This window comes from Parasteatoda tepidariorum, chromosome 5 (assembly GCF_982258835.1).
Source record: "Parasteatoda tepidariorum strain Cologne lab strain chromosome 5, Ptep-v5.0, whole genome shotgun sequence".
Classification (NCBI taxonomy): Eukaryota; Metazoa; Arthropoda; class Arachnida; order Araneae; family Theridiidae; genus Parasteatoda; species Parasteatoda tepidariorum.
In genome coordinates, this window is record NC_141759.1 from 62,215,837 (window position 1) to 62,238,846 (window position 23,010).

The window sequence follows — 23,010 nt, forward strand, 5'->3', positions numbered from 1 at the left end:
TGGTCGACAAATTTAAATATATATTTATTATTATTTTATTTAATACTAGTTGAAAAAAATTGAACAGTAAGGTATATAATTTTGGATATCATTTTAGATAATATAAATTTTACATGGCAAAATACAAAATTTGAACAAAATCGGTCATATGGTTTCTTAGAAATGGTTTTAAAAAAGTCGTATCTTTAACTAACTTGTGGACTATTTTTCGGATATTCACACAGGAAAGTGTAATGGTAATAGTTCGAAGAAATCTTATAGAATGTGTATACGATTTAACTGAAACTATGAGCAACATATTTCGCAACAGCCAGTAAATCGCTTAGAAAGTCAGTATAATTCGAGACAGCCCTTAATTTTGAGACAAACGGCCTGATGGTAGCAATGTGGTTCGGTTTAGATCAACCCTTATTTCATTAGATCAGAATTTTCGAATTTACAGAAAACGGTTTTTTCAGTGGTAGCAAAAAGGAGTGTATTATCATTTTAATAAATTAGAATTAAAAGAACTTCATCCACAGCTACTAACAGATAATTTAAACAGGTGAAATCAGTCCCAAGCGCCCAGCGAGGGTGAAAGACAATGTATATCAAGATGGAAAAGAGCGAAGTCTGGTCAGAAAACTATTTCATTATATCTATTTCTTAGCAAAATTAAAATATCCACAACTATTTATGCCCTTGAAAATGCAAAAAGTTATAAATAGTTATGAGAATGGTAAAATCTTTCATATCAGATCATCCTCTTTTGATCTCACATACGACCCTTGTGTCTCTGAAGAGTAGGCATCAAGAACATGGTCTTCTTAAGTTCAGATAAATGTTACATAGACATTTTATTTCTTTTCAAAATTTCATCGTGAGTTTATTTTACTTTGTAACAGTCTTTGAGCAACTGATAATCCAATTTTGAGTTTACCGCTACCAATGTTCAATTTATTAGTCTTGTAATTTTGAACCAAATCCATAACACAAGGAAATTCCTTGATCATGTATTGGGTGAAATTTGCTTTCGTGGAGGTCTTTTTGATGGAGTTAACCCGTATTTGAGTTACATGGGTAGGAAAACCACGAAGACTTCCCACGGTTAGCCTGACGACATGGGGACCCTTACTCATGATCTGTGGAAGCAGCGTTGGCCCACCGAATATGGTACCAATGAGAGTGCGGCCAACAAATCTGCCCTTCTAATACGGAAATGACGAAAGTCGATTTCAGGACGGGCATTTGAAACCAAAACCAAAAAAAAAAAAAAAAATGCACTTCGGTATTCGATTGTTTTTTACATCAAAAGTACATTTTCCAAGCAAGATGACAAATAAAATTATAGAATTACCATAGTGTTGTGATGAAGAATAACTTATAACTCGCATAAGAATAAGTTTCAGCTCGCATTTTTTCTTTTAAATTCTTTTACGAATATATACTTCTTGAAAAAAATGTTGTCGACATAAAACTTCAATTTGTTTCCACACAGAAATTGATAACATAAAAAAATATCAAAAAATCAAGAATTTGAAACTCAATAAAGTTTTTAAAGTTTTATGCTATGGAATTAATATTTTAGAAATTTTTTGTATTTTAGAGTATACGCAAATGGCTTCAAGCTGTTGTCCGATTAAGCTAGCATTATCATCGATAAATATAAACTGCTGTCCCACATAGCCTTTGATCTATCTTAAATAGAGATCTAAAGAAGGTCTCAGCCTAGAAAATGAATTTGGTGAAATCAGGCCACATTCCTGAAAGGCGTATACTACCGTGCAATTAAAAAATTAACGTAAGCGACAAAACTTTCAAAATTGAAATTTTTATCTTTTTATGGTAGGCTACATATATTGCAAAAAATATTTTTTCAAAAATAAATTTTGTTTGATCAGTTTTTTGAAATTCTATTTCAGCATTTCTAATTTTCTTTTAAATTCTTTTATGAATATATACTTCTTGAAAAAAATGTTGTCGACACAAAACTTCAATTTGTTTCCTCACAGAAACTGAAAGTATAGAAAATTATCAAAAAGTGAAGAATTTGAAACTCAATAAAGTTTAGAAAAGTTTAATGCTGTAGAATTAATATTTTGGAAATTTTATGCATTCTTCAGTTTACACAAATGGCTTCAAGCTGTTGTCTGATTAAGCTAGCATTATCATCGATAAATATAAACTGCTGTCTCACATAGCCTTTGATCTATCTTAAATAGAGATCTAAAGAAGGTCTCAGCCTAGAAAATGAATTTGGTGAAATCAGGCCACATTCCTGAAAGGCGTATACTACCGTGCAATTAAAAAATTAACGTAAGCGGCAAAACTTTCAAAATTGAGATTTTTATCTTTTTATGGTAGGCTACATATATTGCAAAAAATATTTTTTCAAAAATAAATTTTGTTTGATCAGTTTTTTGAAATTCTATTTCAGCATTTCTAATTTTCTTTTAAATTCTTTTATGAATATATACTTCTTGAAAAAAATGTTGTCGACACAAAACTTCAATTTGTTTCCTCACAGAAACTGAAAATATAGAAAATTATCAAAAAGTGAAGAATTTGAAACTCAATAAAGTTTAGAAAAGTTTAATGCTGTAGAATTAATATTTTGGAAATTTTATGCATTCTTCAGTTTACACAAATGGCTTCAAGCTGTTGTCTGATTAAGCTAGCATTATCATCGATAAATATAAACTGCTGTCCCACATAGCCTTTGATCTATCTTAAATAGAGATCTAAAGAAGGTCTCAGCCTAGAAAATGAATTTGGTGAAATCAGGCCACATTCCTGAAAGGCGTATACTACCGTGCAATTAAAAAATTAACGTAAGCGACAAAACTTTCAAAATTGAAATTTTTTATCTTTTTATGGTAGGCTGCATATATTGCAAAAAATATTTTTTCAAAAATAAATTTTGTTTGATCAGTTTTTTCAAATTCTATTTTAGCGTTCATAGCATTAGCAATGAAAGGAAAATAGTTGTCAATCCTCTTTTCTCAGAATCAATCGAGAAGCACTTACATTTTATATTATTTTTTTCAAATTTCAATTGCGCGGTAGTATGATCTTTGAGGCAGTAACAACAGATCTTAGAATCCAATGTAGGACTGATCAAAGCACTGTCAGACCCCAGTTCATTTTCATGAACGATAACACACGTTCACACAGGATTCACTTGATCGAAAAATATCTAAAGAAATATTGTAGACTTCGAGATTTAAGTTATAGAAAAAGATATTTCGATAGAAGTTGGAAATATAGTAATCACCAACACATCATAAAAATGTAGCGTCAAATATTTATCGAAAAGTACCAAATTAGCATGATTAAACACCAGTTACTTCGAAGGACATCAGGCCTGAAAGCGGGGTGGAAAAGAGAAAATACTGGTAGAAGAACTATTTCAATATTAGATAATATTCGGGAGGAGTTAATCTATTCTCAACAATAACAATTCACTGTAAGGAAATTTATCAATGTGAAGAAGCAATTCAATTTAAAAATTGCATCCGTTAAAAACAATTGGTAGTTATGGATTTTTATTATTCCCGGAAAAAAACTAAAAAATGAAATTTATTTGTTACCAGTTTTTAGTCTTTTCCGTCTCGATATATATGGGCTTTCAGCCCTGAAGGACATAGAGTATCGAAACTACTAATCATTCAACATAAAAGAAAAACTATCCTCCCCAAAAATCAAGTTGTACTCTTTAACGAAACGATACCCATAGTCAAAACAGCAAAATATCTTGGTCTGGTCACGTCAAAACAGTTATCAACAAAGCACAAACAGCCTTCCACAGATTACAAATCCTTCTTCAGAACCCTAAAATGGAACTCAGACTTAACCCCTTGGGGACGGGTGATTCAGAAAAGCATTCGTACAAAATCAGAATCAGGTTGCAATTAAATAAAAAACGATAACTTAAATGTAGTCGTTACTAATTTGACAGACTTACTTTGCTTTTATTTTAATTATTGTTAGTTTAATCATATTTATAATCAATGTTAATTCAGAGTATAACTAAATAGTTTTATTTTGAACAAAGTAATGGTGAATTAAATAAATCAAAAAATTATAACTCCGCCCACAAATAAACTGCTAAAGAAATACTTTGATTACCAGTTTTATCTTCTTACCCTGATTGATACGGTTTTTTGCTGTCACGTATTTGTGACAGTCGGCGCGAAAGGGTTAAACGTTTACTTTACATCTCGATGATCCGTCCCATCCTAATTTATGCATCTCCAGCTTGATGCAACATCTCCACATCACTCCTTAAGAAACTCAAAATATGCCAGAATAAAATCCTCAGGAAAATAACAAAAGCAAGATGGTTTATCCGCAATAAAAACATACATCGCGACCTCAACATAGATTTTTTAGATCATCACATTGCAAAGCAAAACTTCAGATTTTTTGAAAAGACCATATATTGTGACACCGCAGGATTCAACGAAATTTTTACTTTCGAAAACTTAAGAGAAGACATAAACCTCAGGCCGATTGCATGTCATTTTTGTAGTGACATAATTTTAACTAAAATACAAAATATTTGATTTCCTTTTATTCCAATTACCAGAAAGAACCACCTTAAAGATTAAATACAAGATGAATGGGAAAAAGGCCGCTAACGGCCCCAGGCGCCCAGTTATATTTCGATGATGATGATGATGAAGGACATAGAGTACTCTCTATGGCAGAAGGGAAGATTATATAAGAAGACTCGTCGGCGCCCCTAAATGCAGTAGCAATAATAGTATAAAAAGGGATCCTAAAATTGATGAGATCAACGTCTATATAAAAAATTTAAACCAAAATTTCTACGATGAAGCAAAAACCTGTACCACCAGCAATTTTAACTCACTCCTAGATATTGAATTAATTGACGATAACACTAAATTTAGCACAATCACTGCCTTTTTCCTTAGGGATATGACGTTGCCCTAGCACACGAAATACACTCTCGATTTTTGGTGCTAAGCACCACCCTTCTCTCCATTCCACCTCACTACTCCTCATCATCGAATTACTACTACAGATGAATCGGTTAATGCCGCTTCGCGGCAGCGCACCGAGATTTATATGATTTCTACCATTCTACTAAGGACATAAAGTCACGTTGACTTAATATTGGCAAATTAAGTGACCCTAAGCCAAGATGATACCAAGAGAAATTCTGAACGAAGTCAATCGACTTCGAAAGAATAATAGTCGCGCCAACAGTTAGAACAACAATGGAAACAATTTACAAAAGTAAGTAAGAAAGTTGCTATTGATTAGGAAGATAACGCTTTTTAAAAAAGTGCCAAATTGGAGTTCTTTAAGTTTCGAGGCGTATAAAAGAAAAATAAATGAAACATATTTTTGTAAAAATGTGGAAAAACTTGATGAGGAAGGTACTGGGATTGGAAAAGATACCAAGAGAAATTCTGAAAGAAGTCAATCGACTTCGAAAGAATAATAGTCGCGTCAACAGTTGGAACAACAATGGAAACAATTTACTAAAGAAAATAAGAAAGTTGCTATTGATTAGGAAGAAAACGCTTTTTAAAAAAGTGCCAAATTGGAGTTCTCTAATTTTCGAGGCGCATAAAAGAAAAAGAAATGAAACATATTTTTGCAAAAATGTGGAATAACTTGATGAAGAAGGAAAATGTGGAAAGAGTTTGAAATATTCGCATCGAGGATCGAAAGGAATAGAACCAAATAGTAGGAGCAGAAAATATAGGATTTTGGGAGTTAGTCCTTGTGTACTAAACATAAAAATAGAAAGTGCAGTATCATAAGACGAAACGGTCGACAGAGTTTCTAAAGAAATAGTAAGGGTGGTAGAAGAAAAGGAATGTCAAGTCATCATTACAATGCTCCCTCAAGTGCTCTAATAATTTCTCATGCACCTCACAATCTATAGCCTGAATATCGTGTTATATACATATACTATTGCTCAAAAAACGGAAAAATCGCACGCCAATAATTGGTATGACAGTATGCGGAGCACCATATCACCGTTTATGCTTAAAATTTCTACAACCATTTTAAAAAGGGTAAAAAACAAATCCAAATAATTACTTCGCAACTAAGTTTTTATTTCTATAAAAATATAAAATTATTCTAAATAAATAATTAACTTCTATATCTTTAACACTACTTGCATTATCACTTAAGACCATCTAACAAATTTTATAGTATTGAGAATAGATAGAGAAATTATCGAGTTCAGGGTGCCACGTAGGAGATATATATTTATAGAAATATTAAATAATTATACGTAGATAAATAAATAAAGTATCAAGTTTTATTACCAGGATAAATAATATATAATTTGTTTTAGATTTTTTAGAAATTATTTGTGAGCATACTTACTTGGCGTCGGAGTTGCTCTGATCACGGAGGGAGCTCTCCTGGTTGGAGGCCATCCATTGCACTTCGGAAGGCTGACGACTGCCACTTCCGCAAATTGCGGTTGGTTGGGGCGCGTAATTTTTGGTAGTCGGGGACTGCGTTCGCGCTGATCCCTGGTATTATAAGAGTAGTTATACATATCAGTCTGCATCGCCGTTACCAATTTCACGTTCCAGATGGAATTCTTTCCCCATTTCAAAATGTAGGTGTTACTTTTCCGAATTGATAGTAAAGTTTATGAGATAGATAATAGCTTTTATATATAATATTTATACTAAGCTGTTAATATAGTGAGATCCTGCGTTTCTGTCAAGGAACCAAGTGCGTATAACTAAGTGCTACCTGTTCGCGAAATAGAAACAAATATTTTTGTTCGTTGTAAGCTAAGTTAAACATTTTGTTCTGTAATTTTCTATTGAAAGTTACAGATATTTAACTTCAATGATTTACATATTATTCTTAAAAATTAATTGAATAAAAATATTTTAACCATCTTGGGAAAAATGTTTATGCATAGGATATATACTAGAACCTTAAAAAAATACAGTTATGTATTTATTTGATGGCGAAAAAATTAATAATTTAATAAAATAAAGCATGTAGAGTTAATTTATTTAAATTCGTCTAAATTTTTATTCAATAAAACTTGCAGTAGTTATTGCTTTAAAGATATCTATTGATTGTTTCTTAAGAGATATATTTTCTTTGGATCACCAAAATTGTATTAACCCATTAATCATCAAAATTCTCGAACTCTATTTCATATTTTTTTCAAAAATATAAAATGGACGTCTAAAATATTCTAAATTTATTTCAGTGATACGTACATGCATTTGTGTTCACCAAAGCAATCTCACTCTTTAAAAGATGTCATCACACCATCTTACATAATACTTAAAATTTTGATAAGTAGTGGAAAAAAATAATTAAAATGAAAAAAAAAATTAATCTAAAAATAACTAAAATTATTTTACCGGTAACAAAGCGGAGAAAGTTGGCATCTGTGTATCGACGTTTATCTCCTTTTCTTCACTATTTTATAAAATCTTATTTTTACTTCCATATCGTACAGGGGTTGGATAAAACTATGGAAACTGTACATTTTTATGTAACTCCAGGCAAACAATATATCTTTCAGCAGCAAACGTTTTGAAAGATTTTACAAGGCAAAACTGCTGGCACAATTTGAAAGCTTTTAAAAATGGTGTCCTTTCTCAAATATACGAAATTTGTAACGATAAAGCAAAACGCGCAACAGCGAAATGAGCGTTAAAAGCTTTTTCTTTACAACACCACTAAAATTAAAAGAGCAATGGTATACAAATGTTGTAATCTTGTATTATGATTTCAAATCACTATTTTTTAGAGCGTGAATGAAAGGCGTAGTTGCGTACCAATTCTTGTAGGTTTATGCTGCTTATTATTAAATTGTGGTTATGTGAATGTGTTTTGTAACCCGAGGCTGAGTCAAATTCAAACATCCTAATTAATTTGGTTCAAAATCTTAAACTAAATATTGAAACATAAAATAAAACGATAACTAAATAGCAGTAAAACAATAATCAACTTAAAGAAGAAAATAATCAACTATTATAAAGTCAAAATAAACATCTGAATAAGGCATTGAATGAAGCAGAAGATGTTAAAGAAATGGAAACGGCAAGATGCGATAAGTATGTACACCTACTACTTATTGTGTGCCTACTACGAACTTCTGCAAACAAAATAAGAAGAAAAAAAAAACGAAAAATAAAGGTAAGAAGCTTGATTTTAATTCTCCTAGTAAAACTATTGTAAAAATCAATTATTGAAATTAATTTTAATTCTAACTCTGATTTTAAAATACATCATAATAAAAACTTGAGAACTGTTAATGCAATTGATGGCAGCACGATTTAGTCGTCGGATTATTCTGATCCCGGGAAGATCCGCCTACTAATCAAGATCCGCCTACTTTTAATTTAAAATATAAAATTGATGAGAACAACGACTAGGAGGAACTGAAAATATGGAGCAAGAAAATGATTTTCAATTACCTGCACCCAAAAAGGTCAGAAAACCACCAATACCTTTTTAAGATAACAACTATGGATGGTAAGAAATAAATAATTCACTCAAATAACATGATGTTATAGATTCACACAGACATGATGTTATAGATTCATGATGTTATAGATTCCTACAGATTTGTTCCAAAAGTTAAAAATTAAATACCACACGTTCCAATTAGTTGAGGAGAAAAAAGTAAAGTAGTCTTGAAAGAATATATATAGGGCGAAAAAGTTAAATTTTTATGAAAAAAATAATTAAAAAATATGAGCTTTTGAACATGAAGCTAAAATTCTATCATTAAAGCAGAAACTCTATCACTAATACTGAAAAAATTCTTTGCATAAATGTTTCGCCCATCAAAATTTTATAATAACATAAAGCGATACGTAAATTGTAAGAATAAACGTTTTCGAGGTGAAATTTCATCAAGAAAAGGTATTTATCACATAAACCGAAATTTAGTCTTACAGTAAATGTATACGCCGAACTCTTTATCAACTTAACCCGTTTTGTCCCGAATTTATATATTGAACTGATAGAAAGAGTGGTATAATATATTATCGAAATTAATTGGTTTTTCTACTTAGAGCATTCAAAAAGTCTTTGATAGATTAAAAAGTGCTTGCTCCTTATAATTCTAGATCTAATCAGAAATAACTAAATCATTTTGGTATCTGAAAATCTTTTAATTCACCCAGATAAAAGAAAATACTGAATAAAGTCTCTCCCCACTATGAATTTCTTTAAAAAAAAATGGAAAGTCCTACATGTATGACTTTAGCCGTTAACTGGTTAATCTCAAGTTATTACTATAGGGACAGCGCGAACGCAGTCCCAACTACCAAAAATTATGCACCCCAAGCAACCACAATTTGTGGATGTGGCGAGCGTCAACCAATCTAAGTGCAATGAAAGGTCTCGGCTCGGGGGAGCCTCCTTGTTGATCAAGGCATCCCCAGTGCCAGGTAAGTATGCTCTATAAGTAATAAGGAAAAAACTTGACACCAAATAAATTTCTTTGTTCCTGGTAGTTTTAAAGCACCCATATTTGCAATAATTTTTATACTCATAAGTCTTCCTTGATAACGCAGCAACTATGAAGTGTTCTTGCATAAAGGATCACTGATTCGTATTCAACACGATTATTACTTTGCACATTTAAATTTATTTTGTTTTTTATTTAATGTAAATTTAAATTTCTTAAATGCTCTGGAGAAAAAAAAAATTCAATACGAAAAATTTTATTTTTTGTAACTATTATTTGATAGGCTTAAAACTAAAACCACACCGTTTTGAGATTAACTACAAAAAACTTTTAAAACTAATTTTAATTTGTTGCAAACTCATGATAAAATGAAAGAGGCAATTTAATTTTGAATATTAAAAGACTTAGACGACCCTAGAATATTACATAATAAATCAGCAGAAGAAATTTGAAAATTTTAGTCATATTATAACGGGATATATTTAGAATCGATAACATAGTTTGCAAGATATAGTAAACCATTTTTTATTTCATTATTTTTATTACTTTACCCTACATTAAATTGATTTTACTTCCTTTGCGTTGAATTTTTACACGCACCGATGCCCCTTTGGCAATAATTTTATTTCAGTTGACAAATTATGTACACAAAATAGAATTTTTAAAAAAATATCAAAATGACTAATCGTTTCGAAGGCTGGATCTCAAGATATTAGCCTTTCTAGTTACTTCCATAAAGAAGCCTGAAGTCTAACAATTTGCAATTATTAAGCTAATTTCAACTTTTTTTGATGTATTATTATTTGCTATTTTTATAGGTGTTATGAATTCACTACATTAAGCAAAATAGGTTATTAGAAGTTTTACTCATCAAAATAAAGAATCACTATTCTTAGCCTTATTCGGCATGCGACGATTCGCAAAAAAATAATTTAAATGCTAAGAATATTTAGAAAAATCTGGATGTTTTAAGTTTCTCGTGCTACCCAATCTCGTGCCTAAAGAATTAACAATTTAAGGAAAATAGACAAATAGTACGCGTGTAGTACAAAATCATGTAGCATCTTTTTGTAATACTCAAGTGAAAGCTAAGCTTAAACATTTTTAAGTTGTTATGAGAAAACTTAGCTATTATTTTGCGCGATCTTTACAAAGTTGTAGCAAAACTGATGATGTTATTGCCTGCAGTGATATTCATGATAGTTAGAATTTACCAATGGCAAGCAATTTTGCTCTTTCCAATTTTTACATTTACATTTTCAATTAAAAATTTTTTTTTGTAGTTATCTTTAGAAATACATTTCTAAAACATAACTATAAACAAAAAAACGCATAGTTTTAGACAATTATAGTGATACCAATTCGATGACGTAACCTTCACATATTGATTCTTAAGTTCACTTTACCTAACAAAAAGAATATAATTATTAAAGAACTTGCAATAAACTGCATATTTGATGAAATAGAACTATAAGCTAACTAAATTTTTTGATATTATATTTTAAATAATTAAAAATATAAATAGTGTTCAATTTAATTTGTAACAATGCCTAATGCTAAACTTATACGAAAAATTTACTTTTTTGAAATAGCCCCCCTGAAAGGTTTCATTGAAAAATTTGCTAAGGAGTAAAAACAGCCACTTCCTCGCGTTATGCAAATTTTTACTATGCTAATGCAAACGGTTCTAGAGTTATAAGAGACACACAGATGCATGAATACACAAAAGTTTACCTTTATTATGAAGTGAAAGCCTTTGGAATTTATGAAGCAAATGAAGTGTTCATAGTCTATGTATTTCTATTGATTGTTTTAAATTTTCGTTGTTTTCTTGCATTATCTGGGTTCGTACAGTTTTCAAAAAATTTAAAAAGTGCTGTAATGAAGATGCTACTGATTTCTTCTATTAGCTACTATTCTGTTACTACTTAGGCTATAAAATAGCATGCGGATATCCATTTCTTCTATTCTATTACTACTTCGAAGTAAAAAATTCCCTGTTGCTTGCCTTGTGCTCAGCTCCTCCGTGCCGTATGAAGTGTGCCGAAGGGCATCTCATCTTTCAGTGCGTGATGGAACGAGATTCACTAGCAAAATGTTGTAACTGCCTGAAAGATCATACTGCAAATTTCTCCGGGTGCGAGGCCCGCCCCAGGAGAAATAGGACGCATCTTCGCAAGGATTCCTTCCCGGAATCTTCTGCCCATAGATTAGATTCTCCCAATAAAAAAAAGAAGAAAAAAAATCAAGAAATTTTGAGGAAGTGATTAAACTTCTTCTAACTCTACTGAGTGGAATTGTCCTTGATAAATCATGATTACGCCTTTTTTTCCATCAACAGCTGCCAGCTTTAAAGACTCTGTTCAACATCTAGCATCCCTCGGAGCTTCGCTCCGAAATTTTCCATCAACTCACAGAGATGAAGGAGCTAAAGCATGTAAATAGGCTGGTACTCAGTTCTCATTTCTACATAAGCGTAAGCAATGCGTGTTAGTTACGACGGAACTGTCCGCGAAGCCGACACCTCACTTTTCCATAGGATATAAATATAGTGCCCATGGAAAACTGGAATAGAGGTAATATGCTGGTGTAAGTCGAATAGATCAAAGTGAGAGAACGGCAGAAGTGGTAAGCTGACTGTAAAGTTAAAATCTCTTGAAAATTTCCGGGGAAGAAATTTATATACATACAATTCTAAGGGCGGTAAATAAAATAAAAAGAAATAAAAAATTCCAGGTTTGACATTTTACGAGTAGTACGTTTATTTGGAAATATTAAACATAGTAGCGAATGCAAACTTATTAAAATGCATTTTAAATTCTTAATTCTGCTCCGACTTTTTCAATTTTAGAAGAACTGAACGAGCCCTGATTACTGTCACTAGTCTTAACTTGAAAATCACACAGGGGAATAATTAATTTTTGTGTGCTCCTGTTGCCTGAGATTTGAGGTGCTATTATTGTTAGGACAAATTTTAATTGTTAGGTCAATCTAGGCCAGATTATTAAAATGTTTACCATAATGATTACCTCTATTGCATCCCCATGTACTGTGCTTCGGATATTCAAAGAAAGTGCATTTTTGTGTCTGATTTCGTTACTTAATTAATAGTTAGCACTCATTAATTAGCATATTAGCCTAATTAGCTCCGGAAACCATTAAAATTGACTCTTAATTCGAGAAAATCCGATCATTAGAACGAAAGTTTCTTAGGGTGATATCCTTTTTATTTTGCTCACTGTACTATATTTTGTGGTTAAGAAGGACATATACCCTTTCATAAGAAATAGATTATTCACGCCGGGAAAATGTTTATTTTCTTTTAGAGGGTGGGCGGATATACCCAATTGTACCAGCTCCTTTACTCATCTAGATAGTTCGAATTCTTGTCAAAAGAAAGTGTTAAAAAATTTTGAAAATTTTAATTAGCATTGAATTTTATTTATTTATTTGTTATTCGTATTATCATATAAGCCGTTAACTTCAAAATTGTCAAATGGCAGAACAGTTTGGTAATACATGCAAACGAAACGGCAAAATAAATTTTCGATTGTTTTTATTAACAACCAAAATAATAAGTATTGTAGAGCCGGTAAAGTTTCTAAGATAAGCGATTTAGACCTCATTCCCTATTGAGAAGATATGGGCTTAAATCCCGATCATAGTTGATTATTTCATATTTTGCTCTCGAATTGCACAACAAATAATGCTGCCCGACATTAAATATTTCCAGTAGTAGGCGATCATGCCATGAAGTACTCAAGCTGTGAAATAACCCAGAGGGATTTTGGTGTTTTGTTTTCCGATGCGAGCTTATTTCATGTAAAATATTCGCGACGGTAAGTTTGTCTGTTTACCTGACCAAGGAGTTCTCCTGTGCTCTGATTTATTGGTTCAAAATTGCAAAAATGTCGAATATTAAAAGCAACGTATTGATTACACGAATTTAAAACAGAGAAAATAAACCTTATTTCCTGCAGTAAATCTACTTTCATGAAACTTTTTTTTTTTTGCAATTTTTTTAAATTTTTTTTTCGCAATAATTCTTTATAAAGTCAAAACACCTTTACCTTTCAGCATAACAACTTAATCACTTGAACTACCTTCTTGTTCCTTTTTAAAGGCAGACTGCAAAATTCACTGCTTCCTTCGTCCGTTTTGACTAACAAACTAACGAATGGAAAATTTTAAAATGAAGGAATCCAAATTTTCAGTCCAACATATGCTTTAGTTATTCAAATTTAATGTAAATACTCAACAAAAAAAAGTTTATAAATCTAACCTGTCTGTTTAAAAAAATAATATTTTTCAACTGTCATTTAAAAACGAAATATTCCTTATTAAAAAAAGTAGACATACTAGTAAAAAAAAATTATATATCCATCGGAATGGGATAGCAAATGTAAAATGAACTGCGGTGGTAGCGCTCTTTCTGAAGGAGAAACTGATGGGCGGTATTTCTTATGAGGGCGGGTTTTTTTCTGGTAGGCGTTACGTAGATCTCTTTACTGATACAAATGGATCGTGTTTAATAATTCACAGTTCACACAAACATCTATTGAGCTTAGCATTGGATTTGCATATCTGCAATGAATAGCTCACTTGCACTTCTAGAAATTTGTTACATCCTTTCATTGATTATACCCACCTCAGTATTATAAATGTGTAATAAGTTTTTAAAAAACATGCTAAACAGGAAACAATAAGGTATATTAAAATATTTAAAAATGTGTATCTACCACTACTATAACTTTATTAGCATTGTAAGATATATAAATATTATTTGAACCACTACATAGTGTACTTGCTTCGGCAGTACATATACTAAAATTGGAACGATACAGAGAAGATTAGCATGGCCCCTGCGCAAGGATGACACGCAAAATCGTGAAGCGTTCCACATTTTTTATGATATATATATTTGATCATGCCAAGAGCTTAATTTTCATTATTACTTGATGTTCGAAGATCTATTTATTCAAAAAATTCAATCATTTTATCAAGGAAAAATTTTTGTTTTCTGATAAAAAGTAATGCTGAAAGTTTGTTGGGCACTCCTCATTTTTTGAGAATTTCCATTTTTTATCATTAATTCATGCAAGTGCTTTATTAATGTTTTTTTGTTATTATTTGATTGATAGAAAATATATATTTAATTTAATCATTTTTATTATGGAATAGTGCTATTTTTTGATAAGGGTAATGTAGAAAGGCTTAAAGTCGATATTGATATGTGTTAAAATTATTAAATTATATCAATAAATTATTTTTATCCAAAAATATAGTATTCTTACATTTTCTTGGTATTCCTTTTAGTATTAAAAAAATAACATTTTAAAGTTAGAAAAATTTCTCTATGGTTGTCGTTATCGTTTTCTAAATTTAATTTTTAACTTTTGTTGTTAAATAAACAGAAAGCATATAAGGACACTTTTATAGTTACATGTTGTTCGATAACAATAGTTTATTAATTGGAATGCCTAATTTTAGTATATATTATCACAAAAAACAAGAGCCTTAAATGCTAATTAATAAAAAAAAATCTTTGAACACTATAATAAAAATATTACACTTGCTCATAAATATTTAAAATTAAGGCGTTATAATTAAAACACATAAATATTTTGAATAATGACGTGAAAAATCAATTATGAAATTGGAAGAATTTGACTTTTAAGCATTAATAACTTTTAATTTTGAAGCTCAGGATTTTATTCTGTTCTGTTTTCTTTTCTGTTTAAAGTTACGAGACGGTTTCTATTTCAATGGCAATTAAAATTTCTTCAACGTCTAAACGAGAAACATAATGCTTTTTTACTTACAAAAATTCTTCTAGTACATTCTACAATTTATTTGATGTCACCTTTATATTTCCTGATGTAAAACATTCAAAATTACGCTTTCTCATTTTTTGTTTTATAATAATTCTTGTATTTAACTACTATTGTTAAATTTTTTCACTTAGGTGAGAAGAAAATTACCTCAAAATAAGAAATTATGGAAAATAATGAATGTATTGAAATAAGTATCAAAAAAGTTACACGTAAAAAAAATTATTTTTGAAACGAGAAGTTGATCGTCACTAACTTAAATCAGAAGCTCGGAGTGACACGAGTCTCTTCGAAGGAGTGACTTATCAATTCTATTCACTCTTTAGCCCTTTACCTATACTTTGAATTGATATTAAGAAACAATACATTAGATTGACAGAGGTAATGAGTTAGATGAAGTAAACTTTAGCAATGGCGTAACATGAAGCATACAATATCATTACTGTACTATATAACATAATGTATAAAAAATTCAGTAACGTTATTAAAATGGCACAGTCGACAGGATCGAACATTTAAGAAAAGAAATTCCGTTATTATATTAGTTTTATTGTACCAGTTTATTCAAAAGAAATAAAGTTTGTAGTAATAGAATCCTTAATAAATATAGTGATAATCCTGTCGACTGCGCCAGTATTTTTAACGTAACTGAACACATTAAACGTTATGTTAATTGTTTAGTAATGTGATTAGATTATGATGCCTGAGTTGCTTGTTATGAAGGAATGAACGCAAGAGAATGGTGTCATCAATCGTGACTAACCACTCCTGGAATCGCTTAAGTTAAAGGTACGCCCAGTTTTTATAACGGCGGACTTGGACGTGATATTACAACAAGGGCATTCCTTAGTAATATACGGCTAAATTATACAAATTATTGTTTTTAAAATTGGCCTTACTATATAATTTGATATAACTTCACAAAAGCTGTTTTCCTACAAAACGCTTATCAAGCATGGAAAGATACTCGAAGTTAATGACGATAATGCAACGTAATATGTGAAAATCAAATGTTTTTATTTTAATTACGGGAATGGTGTCATCAGACGTGACTAACCACTCCTGGAATCGCTTAAGTTAAAGGTACGCCCAGTTTTTATAACGGCGGACTTGGACGTGATATTACCACAAAGGCATTCCTTAGTAATATGCGACTAAATTATATTAATTATTGTTTTTAAAATTGGCCTTACTGTATAATTTGATATTACTTCACGAAAGCTGTTTTCCTACAAAACGCTTATCAAGCATGGAAAGATACTCGAAGTTAATGACGATAATGCAATGTAATATGTGAAAATCAAATGTTTTTATTTTAATTACGGGAATGGTGTCATCAGACGTGACTAACCACTCCTGGAATCGCTTAAGTTAAAGGTACGCCCAGTTTTTATAACGGCGGACTTGGACGTGATATTACAACAAAGGCATTCCTTAGTAATATACGGCTAAATTATACAAATTATTGTTTTTAAAATTGGCCTTACTATATAATTTGATATAACTTCACAAAAGCTGTTTTCCTACAAAACGCTTATCAAGCATGGAAAGATACTCGAAGTTAATGACGATAATGCAACGTAATATGTGAAAATCAAATGTTTTTATTTTAATTACGGGAATGGTGTCATCAGACGTGACTAACCACTCCTGGAATCGCTTAAGTTAAAGGTACGCCCAGTTTTTATAACAGTGGACTTGGACGTGATATTACCACAAAGGCATTCCTTAGTAATATACGGCTAAATTATATTAATTATTGTTTTTAAAATTGGCCTTACTGTATAATTTGATATTACTTTACGAAAGCTGTTTTCCTACAAAACGCTTATCAAGCATGGAAAGATACTCGAAGTTAATGACGATAATGCAATGTAATATGTGAAAATCAAATGTTTTTATTTTAATTACGGGAATGGTGTCATCAGACGTGACTAACCACTCCTGGAATCGCTTAAGTTAAAGGTACGCCCAGTTTTTATAACGGCGGACTTGGACGTGATATTACAACAAAGGCATTCCTTAGTAATATACGGCTAAATTATACAAATTATTGTTTTTAAAATTGGCCTTACTATATAATTTGATATAACTTCACAAAAGCTGTTTTCCTACAAAACGCTTATCAAGCATGGAAAGATACTCGAAGTTAATGACGATAATGCAACGTAATATGTGAAAATCAAATGTTTTTATTTTAATTACGGGAATGGTGTCATCAGACGTGACTAACCACTCCTGGAATCGCTTAAGTTAAAGGTACGCCCAGTTTTTATAACAGTGGACTTGGACGTGATATTACCACAAAGGCATTCCTTAGTAATATGCGACTAAATTATATTAATTATTGTTTTTAAAATTGGCCTTACTGTATAATTTGATATTACTTCACGAAAGCTGTTTTCCTACAAAACGCTTATCAAGCATGGAAAGATACTCGAAGTTAATGACGATAATGCAATGTAATATGTGAAAATCAAATGTTTTTATTTTAATTACGGGAATGGTGTCATCAGACGTGACTAACCACTCCTGGAATCGCTTAAGTTAAAGGTACGCCCAGTTTTTATAACAGTGGACTTGGACGTGATATTACCACAAAGGCATTCCTTAGTAATATACGGCTAAATTATATTAATTATTGTTTTTAAAATTGGCCTTACTGTATAATTTGATATTACTTCACGAAAGCTGTTTTCCTACAAAACGCTTATCAAGCATGGAAAGATACTCGAAGTTAATGACGATAATGCAATGTAATATGTGAAAATCAAATGTTTTTATTTTAATTACGGGAATGGTGTCATCAGACGTGACTAACCACTCCTAGAATCGCTTAAGTTAAAGGTACGCCCAGTTTTTATAACAGTGGACTTGGACGTGATATTACCACAAAGGCATTCCTTAGTAATATACGGCTAAATTATATTAATTATTGTTTTTAAAATTGGCCTTACTGTATAATTTGATATTACTTCACGAAAGCTGTTTTCCTACAAAACGCTTATCAAGCATGGAAAGATACTCGAAGTAAATGACGATAATGCAATGTAATATGTGAAAATCAAATGTTTTTATTTTAATTGTTATACGGGAATTGTGTCATCAGACGTGACTAACCACTCCTGGAATCGCTTAAGTTAAAGGTACGCCCAGTTTTTATAACAGTGGACTTGGACGTGATATTACCACAAAGGCATTCCTTAGTAATATACGGCTAAATTATATTAATTATTGTTTTTAAAATTGGCCTTACTGTATAATTTGATATTACTTCACGAAAGCTGTTTTCCTACAAAACGCTTATCAAGCATGGAAAGATACTCGAAGTAAATGACGATAATGCAATGTAATATGTGAAAATCAAATGTTTTTATTTTAATTGTTATACGGGAATTGTGTCATCAGACTTGACTAACCACTCCTGGAATCGCTTAAGTTAAAGGTACGCCCAGTTTTTATAACAGTGGACTTGGACGTGATATTACCACAAAGGCATTCCTTAGTAATATACGGCTAAATTATATTAATTATTGTTTTTAAAATTGGCCTTACTGTATAATTTGATATTACTTCACGAAAGCTGTTTTCCTACAAAACGCTTATCAAGCATGGAAAGATACTCGAAGTTTATGACGATGCAATGTAATATGTGAAGCAATGTAATATGTGAAGATCAAATGTTTTTATTTTAAATGTTATACGGGAATATAATTGTTATATTGTCATTCATGAAATATCCAATATTTTCTCAATGAACAACCAGGGATGAAAACTGATATTCTTCCTGCGAATGTTTTAAGAAATTGGTAGTACATTAAATAGGAAAAAAAATTGAAGAATAAGACTTTAAAACAGTAAACACGAAATAAATATAATAATGTTGCATTTCATATGATGTTTTGCATTTTTGATAGGATTTTTGTGGAAAAAATACTTAAAATAAAAAATACTTGTCTGAAAATAACAAAATTTACGTTACTACAAGAAAATACATTTTTACAAAGTGGAGCAAGTTGATATACCTGATAATAGCAAATTAGAGTAAAAAATACGTTTTCACTGTAAAAGTATTAACTCTGAGGAATCAAAATGTTGTCAATTTAAATCATTCAGCAGAGTTAATTGAAAACAGTTTTAATATTTTATTTTAATCATGATCTGAACATAACATCAGCTGCTTTATAAATATATTTAAGCAATCCCAATTATCTTTTCATTGTTCTCATTATTTTCCTTAGAGGAGAAATGAGTAGAGAGTTTCTTATGCAATGTCTTAAAATTTTTAAACCATTTATAAACAAAAGATGTACTTTTTTTTTCTTTTTCAAATATGAACCACTTGTTAAGTGGAGCACCATATCACATTCAATTCCAAATCAGGGCTTTTTTTTTAAAAAATTCATTCCAGTGAATACTAAGTGTTTCCATTTTTGTAGAAGTAGGGTGGGTAAGGAAGAAGAGCATAATATATTCCAATTTAAGATGTGACATTTTTACGTCATTTGTTTTTAAATACTCAGCCAAAAAAAAAAAAAAAAAAAAAAACTATACGAAAAGTTATTTTGATATACATCTGTATTTTTCCGAACGAAATTAGCGTTAAATTTGCAAACCTCACGAACGAAATATACAAGGTCAAATACTTCCGAGTGCAATTATAAAGAAAGCATTGAACATGAGCATTGAAATTCATTTTTTTTTATTTTTTCACCGTATTATCATAAACACCGCTACCTTAAAAATTGTCAAATGACAGAACTGCTCGGTAATACATTTAAACGAAACTGCATAGTAAATTTTCGATTGTTTTTTTCAACAACCGAAATAATAAGTATTTTAGAGAACCGGTATAGTTTATAAAATAAGCGATTTAGACCTCATTCCCTATTGAGAAGATATGGGCTTAAATCCCGATCATAGTTAATTATATCCTATTTTACTCTCGAATTGCACAACAAATAATGCTGACCGAGATTAAATATTTTCAGTAGTGGGTGATCATGTCATGAAGTACTCAAGCTGTAAAATAACCCAGAAGGATTTAAGTGTTTTGTTTATCGATACGAGCTTATTTCATGTAACATATTTGAGACGGTAAGTTTTGTCAGTTTGCATGACCAAGGAGTTCCCCGTTCCCCTGTATTCCGATTTATTAGTTCAAAAGTGCAAAAGTGTCGAATATTAAAAGAAACATATTGATTACATGAATTTAAAATAAAGAAAATAAACCTTATTTCCTGCAATAAATCTACTCTCATAAAAGTTTTTCTTTTTCCAATTTTTTTTACGACTATTATTTATAAAGTGAAAACTATGTGCTTACCTTTTAACATAACAACGTAATCACTTGAACTACCTAGCTGTTCCTTTTTAAAGGTAGACAGTAGCATTTACTGCTTCCTTCGTCCGTTTTGGCTAAAGCATAAAATATTTTTAAATGAAGGAATTGAAATTTTTAGTCAAATATACGCTTTAATTATTCAAATTTAATGTAAAAACTTAACAAAAAAAATCTGTCTCTAAATCTAACCTGTCAAATCTGTTTGTTTGAAAAAATAATTGTTAATCGACATTTAAAAACGAAATATTCTTTTCAATTTAAAAAATGTAGGCTTACTAGTAAAAAAAAATTCTATATTCATCGGAATAAGGTAGCAAATGTAAAATGAACTGTGGTGGTAGCGCTCTTTCTGAAAGAAATCTGATGGGCGGTATTTCTTTTGAGGACGTTTTTTTTATTTTCTGGTAGGCGTTACGTACATCTTTTTACAAATACAAATGGATCTTGTTTGAATACTTCACACAAACATCCATTGAACTTAGCATTGGATTTGCAAATCTGCAAGGAATAACTTACTTGCACTTCTGGAAATTTGTTACGTATCTTGATTGATTATACCCATTTCAGTATTTATAAATGTGCAATAAGTTTTTAAAAAATATGTTGAACAAAAAACAAAAAAGCCTATTAAAATATTTAAAAATATGTATCTACCACTATGATTACTTTTTCAGTATTGTAAGATATATAAATATTATTTGAAACGTATTTGAATGTACTTGCTTCGGCAGTACATATACTAAAATTGGAACGATACAGAGAAGATTAGCATGGCCCCTGCGCAAGGATGACACGCAAAATCGTGAAGCGTTCCACATTTTTTATAATTTCTATATTTGATCATGTTTTCATGCCAGGGGATTTATTTTCATTATTATTTGAATGTTCGAAGATTTATTTTCTCAAAAAATTCAATCATTTTATCGAAGAAATTGTTTGTTTTCTGATAAAAATAGTGCAGAAGGTTTCTAGGGCATTCCACATTTTTTGAGAATTTCCATTTTTTATCTTTAATTTATGCAATTGCTTTATTAATGTCTTACTGTTATTATTTGATTGATGGAAAAAATATTTTTTTAATTTAATCATTTTTATCACGGAATAGTGCTATTTTTTGATAAAGGAAAGGCTTCGAAAAATAAATTGATATCTGTTACAGAAAATGGTTTTATTAAAACTGCGTCGCATAATTAATCTAACAGTAATTTAGTACATGTGGATTTTTATGTATGTTACTTTAAACAAGGATGAATTTCTTTGATTGAAATTTACAGTTGAAATTAAAACAGACTGTTTTCACATTTTTAAAGTAAAATTTCTAAATTTGAAAACATGTCACAAAAAGAAACTTACATCTCTGTCACATGATATTATAAAAAACTTAAGTTGATATAAGTTTTTACAAAGATCAAGTAATTAGCTTCTAAGAAAATTAATAGAGTGCTTGAAAAAAATGAATAAAAAATTTATTAGGAGTATAATGTAAGTGCGTTTTTTTTCTTTTATTTCTGAGGAAGTTTGTAAATTAATTGGCATATAGTATTTATATATTTCAAAGAAAAAACAGATCAATTATCAACTAAAAATGAGCACGGGTAAAAATGAACAGAAATTTCTGAAAAAGTATTACATATAAAATAGACAATGCTGAAAATCGGAGGTGCCCATCCCTTCAAAGCTGATGGGGGCATCCCCCTTCATTTGAAAATTCAGACCCCCCAAACAACAAAAATACGCATGAAATTTTCCTTTCAATAAAAATAATAATCACTTATATCTGATCTATCTCAATTAGATTCCCTGTTAGAAATAAATATATTGTAAAACATTATTTTCAGGTGACGAAAGCAACATTGTGAAAAAGAATTCATGGGAAGAAAAAAGCGCTGGAAAAATAAAGTACAAAACTGACATACAAAAAGTGATGTATTGTTTTCTCTTTAAAAATTATATTAATTTAACGATAAATTCGATTCAGGCCGTTTAGATCGAATTTAATAGAATGAATCATTTATGCAAATTTAGTAAGATATTTTATGAAATATTGATTCTGGTGGGTCGGCTAATCAACGACGGTTATAAAATAAAATAATATATACTCTATCTGGGAGCTGTGATAGCTCAGGGGATAGTGTGTTTGCCCCGATTTAGGGGAAACAGGTACGAATCCCAGCTATGGCCGATCGATGTTGTGCATATATCATTTTCATTATCTTTAAATTTCTAATTGACTCAGGGGACTTCCCCCGTATTCCTTCCCCCCTCCCTAGCTTAAAGTAAATAGTCACAGTCGCCTAAGGGCTGAACTTATCAGATGAAAAAGTGAGATGCCCGCTTCACTGGCAGGTACTTTGAATAACTTTGTATCAAGTGAAACGCCGGTATTGTATAGAATGCCTAGGCATTTT

General features: G+C 30.7%; 1 protein-coding gene, 1 long non-coding RNA gene and 4 other non-coding genes across 19 annotated transcripts in view; 4 read left to right on the forward strand and 2 right to left on the reverse strand.

Annotated features, from left to right (window-relative positions):
* The window catches only part of LOC139426617 (uncharacterized), a 90,096-nt gene that overhangs the window by 36,707 nt on the left and 30,379 nt on the right, over positions 1-23,010 (reverse strand). For 6 of the 14 annotated variants that reach the window (XR_015433746.1, XR_015433750.1, XR_015433745.1 and 3 more), the window contains exons 2-3: positions 20,585-20,676; positions 13,498-13,597 (exon numbers count right to left, since the gene is read on the reverse strand). This is a non-coding gene — a long non-coding RNA (uncharacterized LOC139426617). Of the gene's footprint in view, positions 1-5; positions 2,738-6,351; positions 6,504-10,426; positions 12,065-13,497; positions 13,598-20,584; positions 20,677-23,010 lie in introns of those variants that run through there. The other 8 variants (XR_015433752.1, XR_015433753.1, XR_015433742.1 and 5 more) reach the window with 4 other exon arrangements.
* Positions 1-23,010, forward strand: part of LOC122271033 (putative serine/threonine-protein kinase DDB_G0277449) — a 116,600-nt gene that overhangs the window by 24,998 nt on the left and 68,592 nt on the right. The gene's annotated exons all lie outside the window — the stretch shown is intronic.
* LOC122271036 (U1 spliceosomal RNA) lies at positions 6,344-6,506 on the forward strand. Its single transcript, XR_006226129.1, has one exon. It is a non-coding gene; the product is annotated as a U1 spliceosomal RNA (small nuclear RNA).
* On the reverse strand, positions 9,254-9,415 carry LOC122271034 (U1 spliceosomal RNA). Its single transcript, XR_006226128.1, has one exon. It is a non-coding gene; the product is annotated as a U1 spliceosomal RNA (small nuclear RNA).
* LOC122271035 (U6 spliceosomal RNA) lies at positions 14,228-14,334 on the forward strand. Its single transcript, XR_015434474.1, has one exon. It is a non-coding gene; the product is annotated as a U6 spliceosomal RNA (small nuclear RNA).
* On the forward strand, positions 21,318-21,424 carry LOC122271038 (U6 spliceosomal RNA). The gene has a single exon (XR_006226131.1). It is a non-coding gene; the product is annotated as a U6 spliceosomal RNA (small nuclear RNA).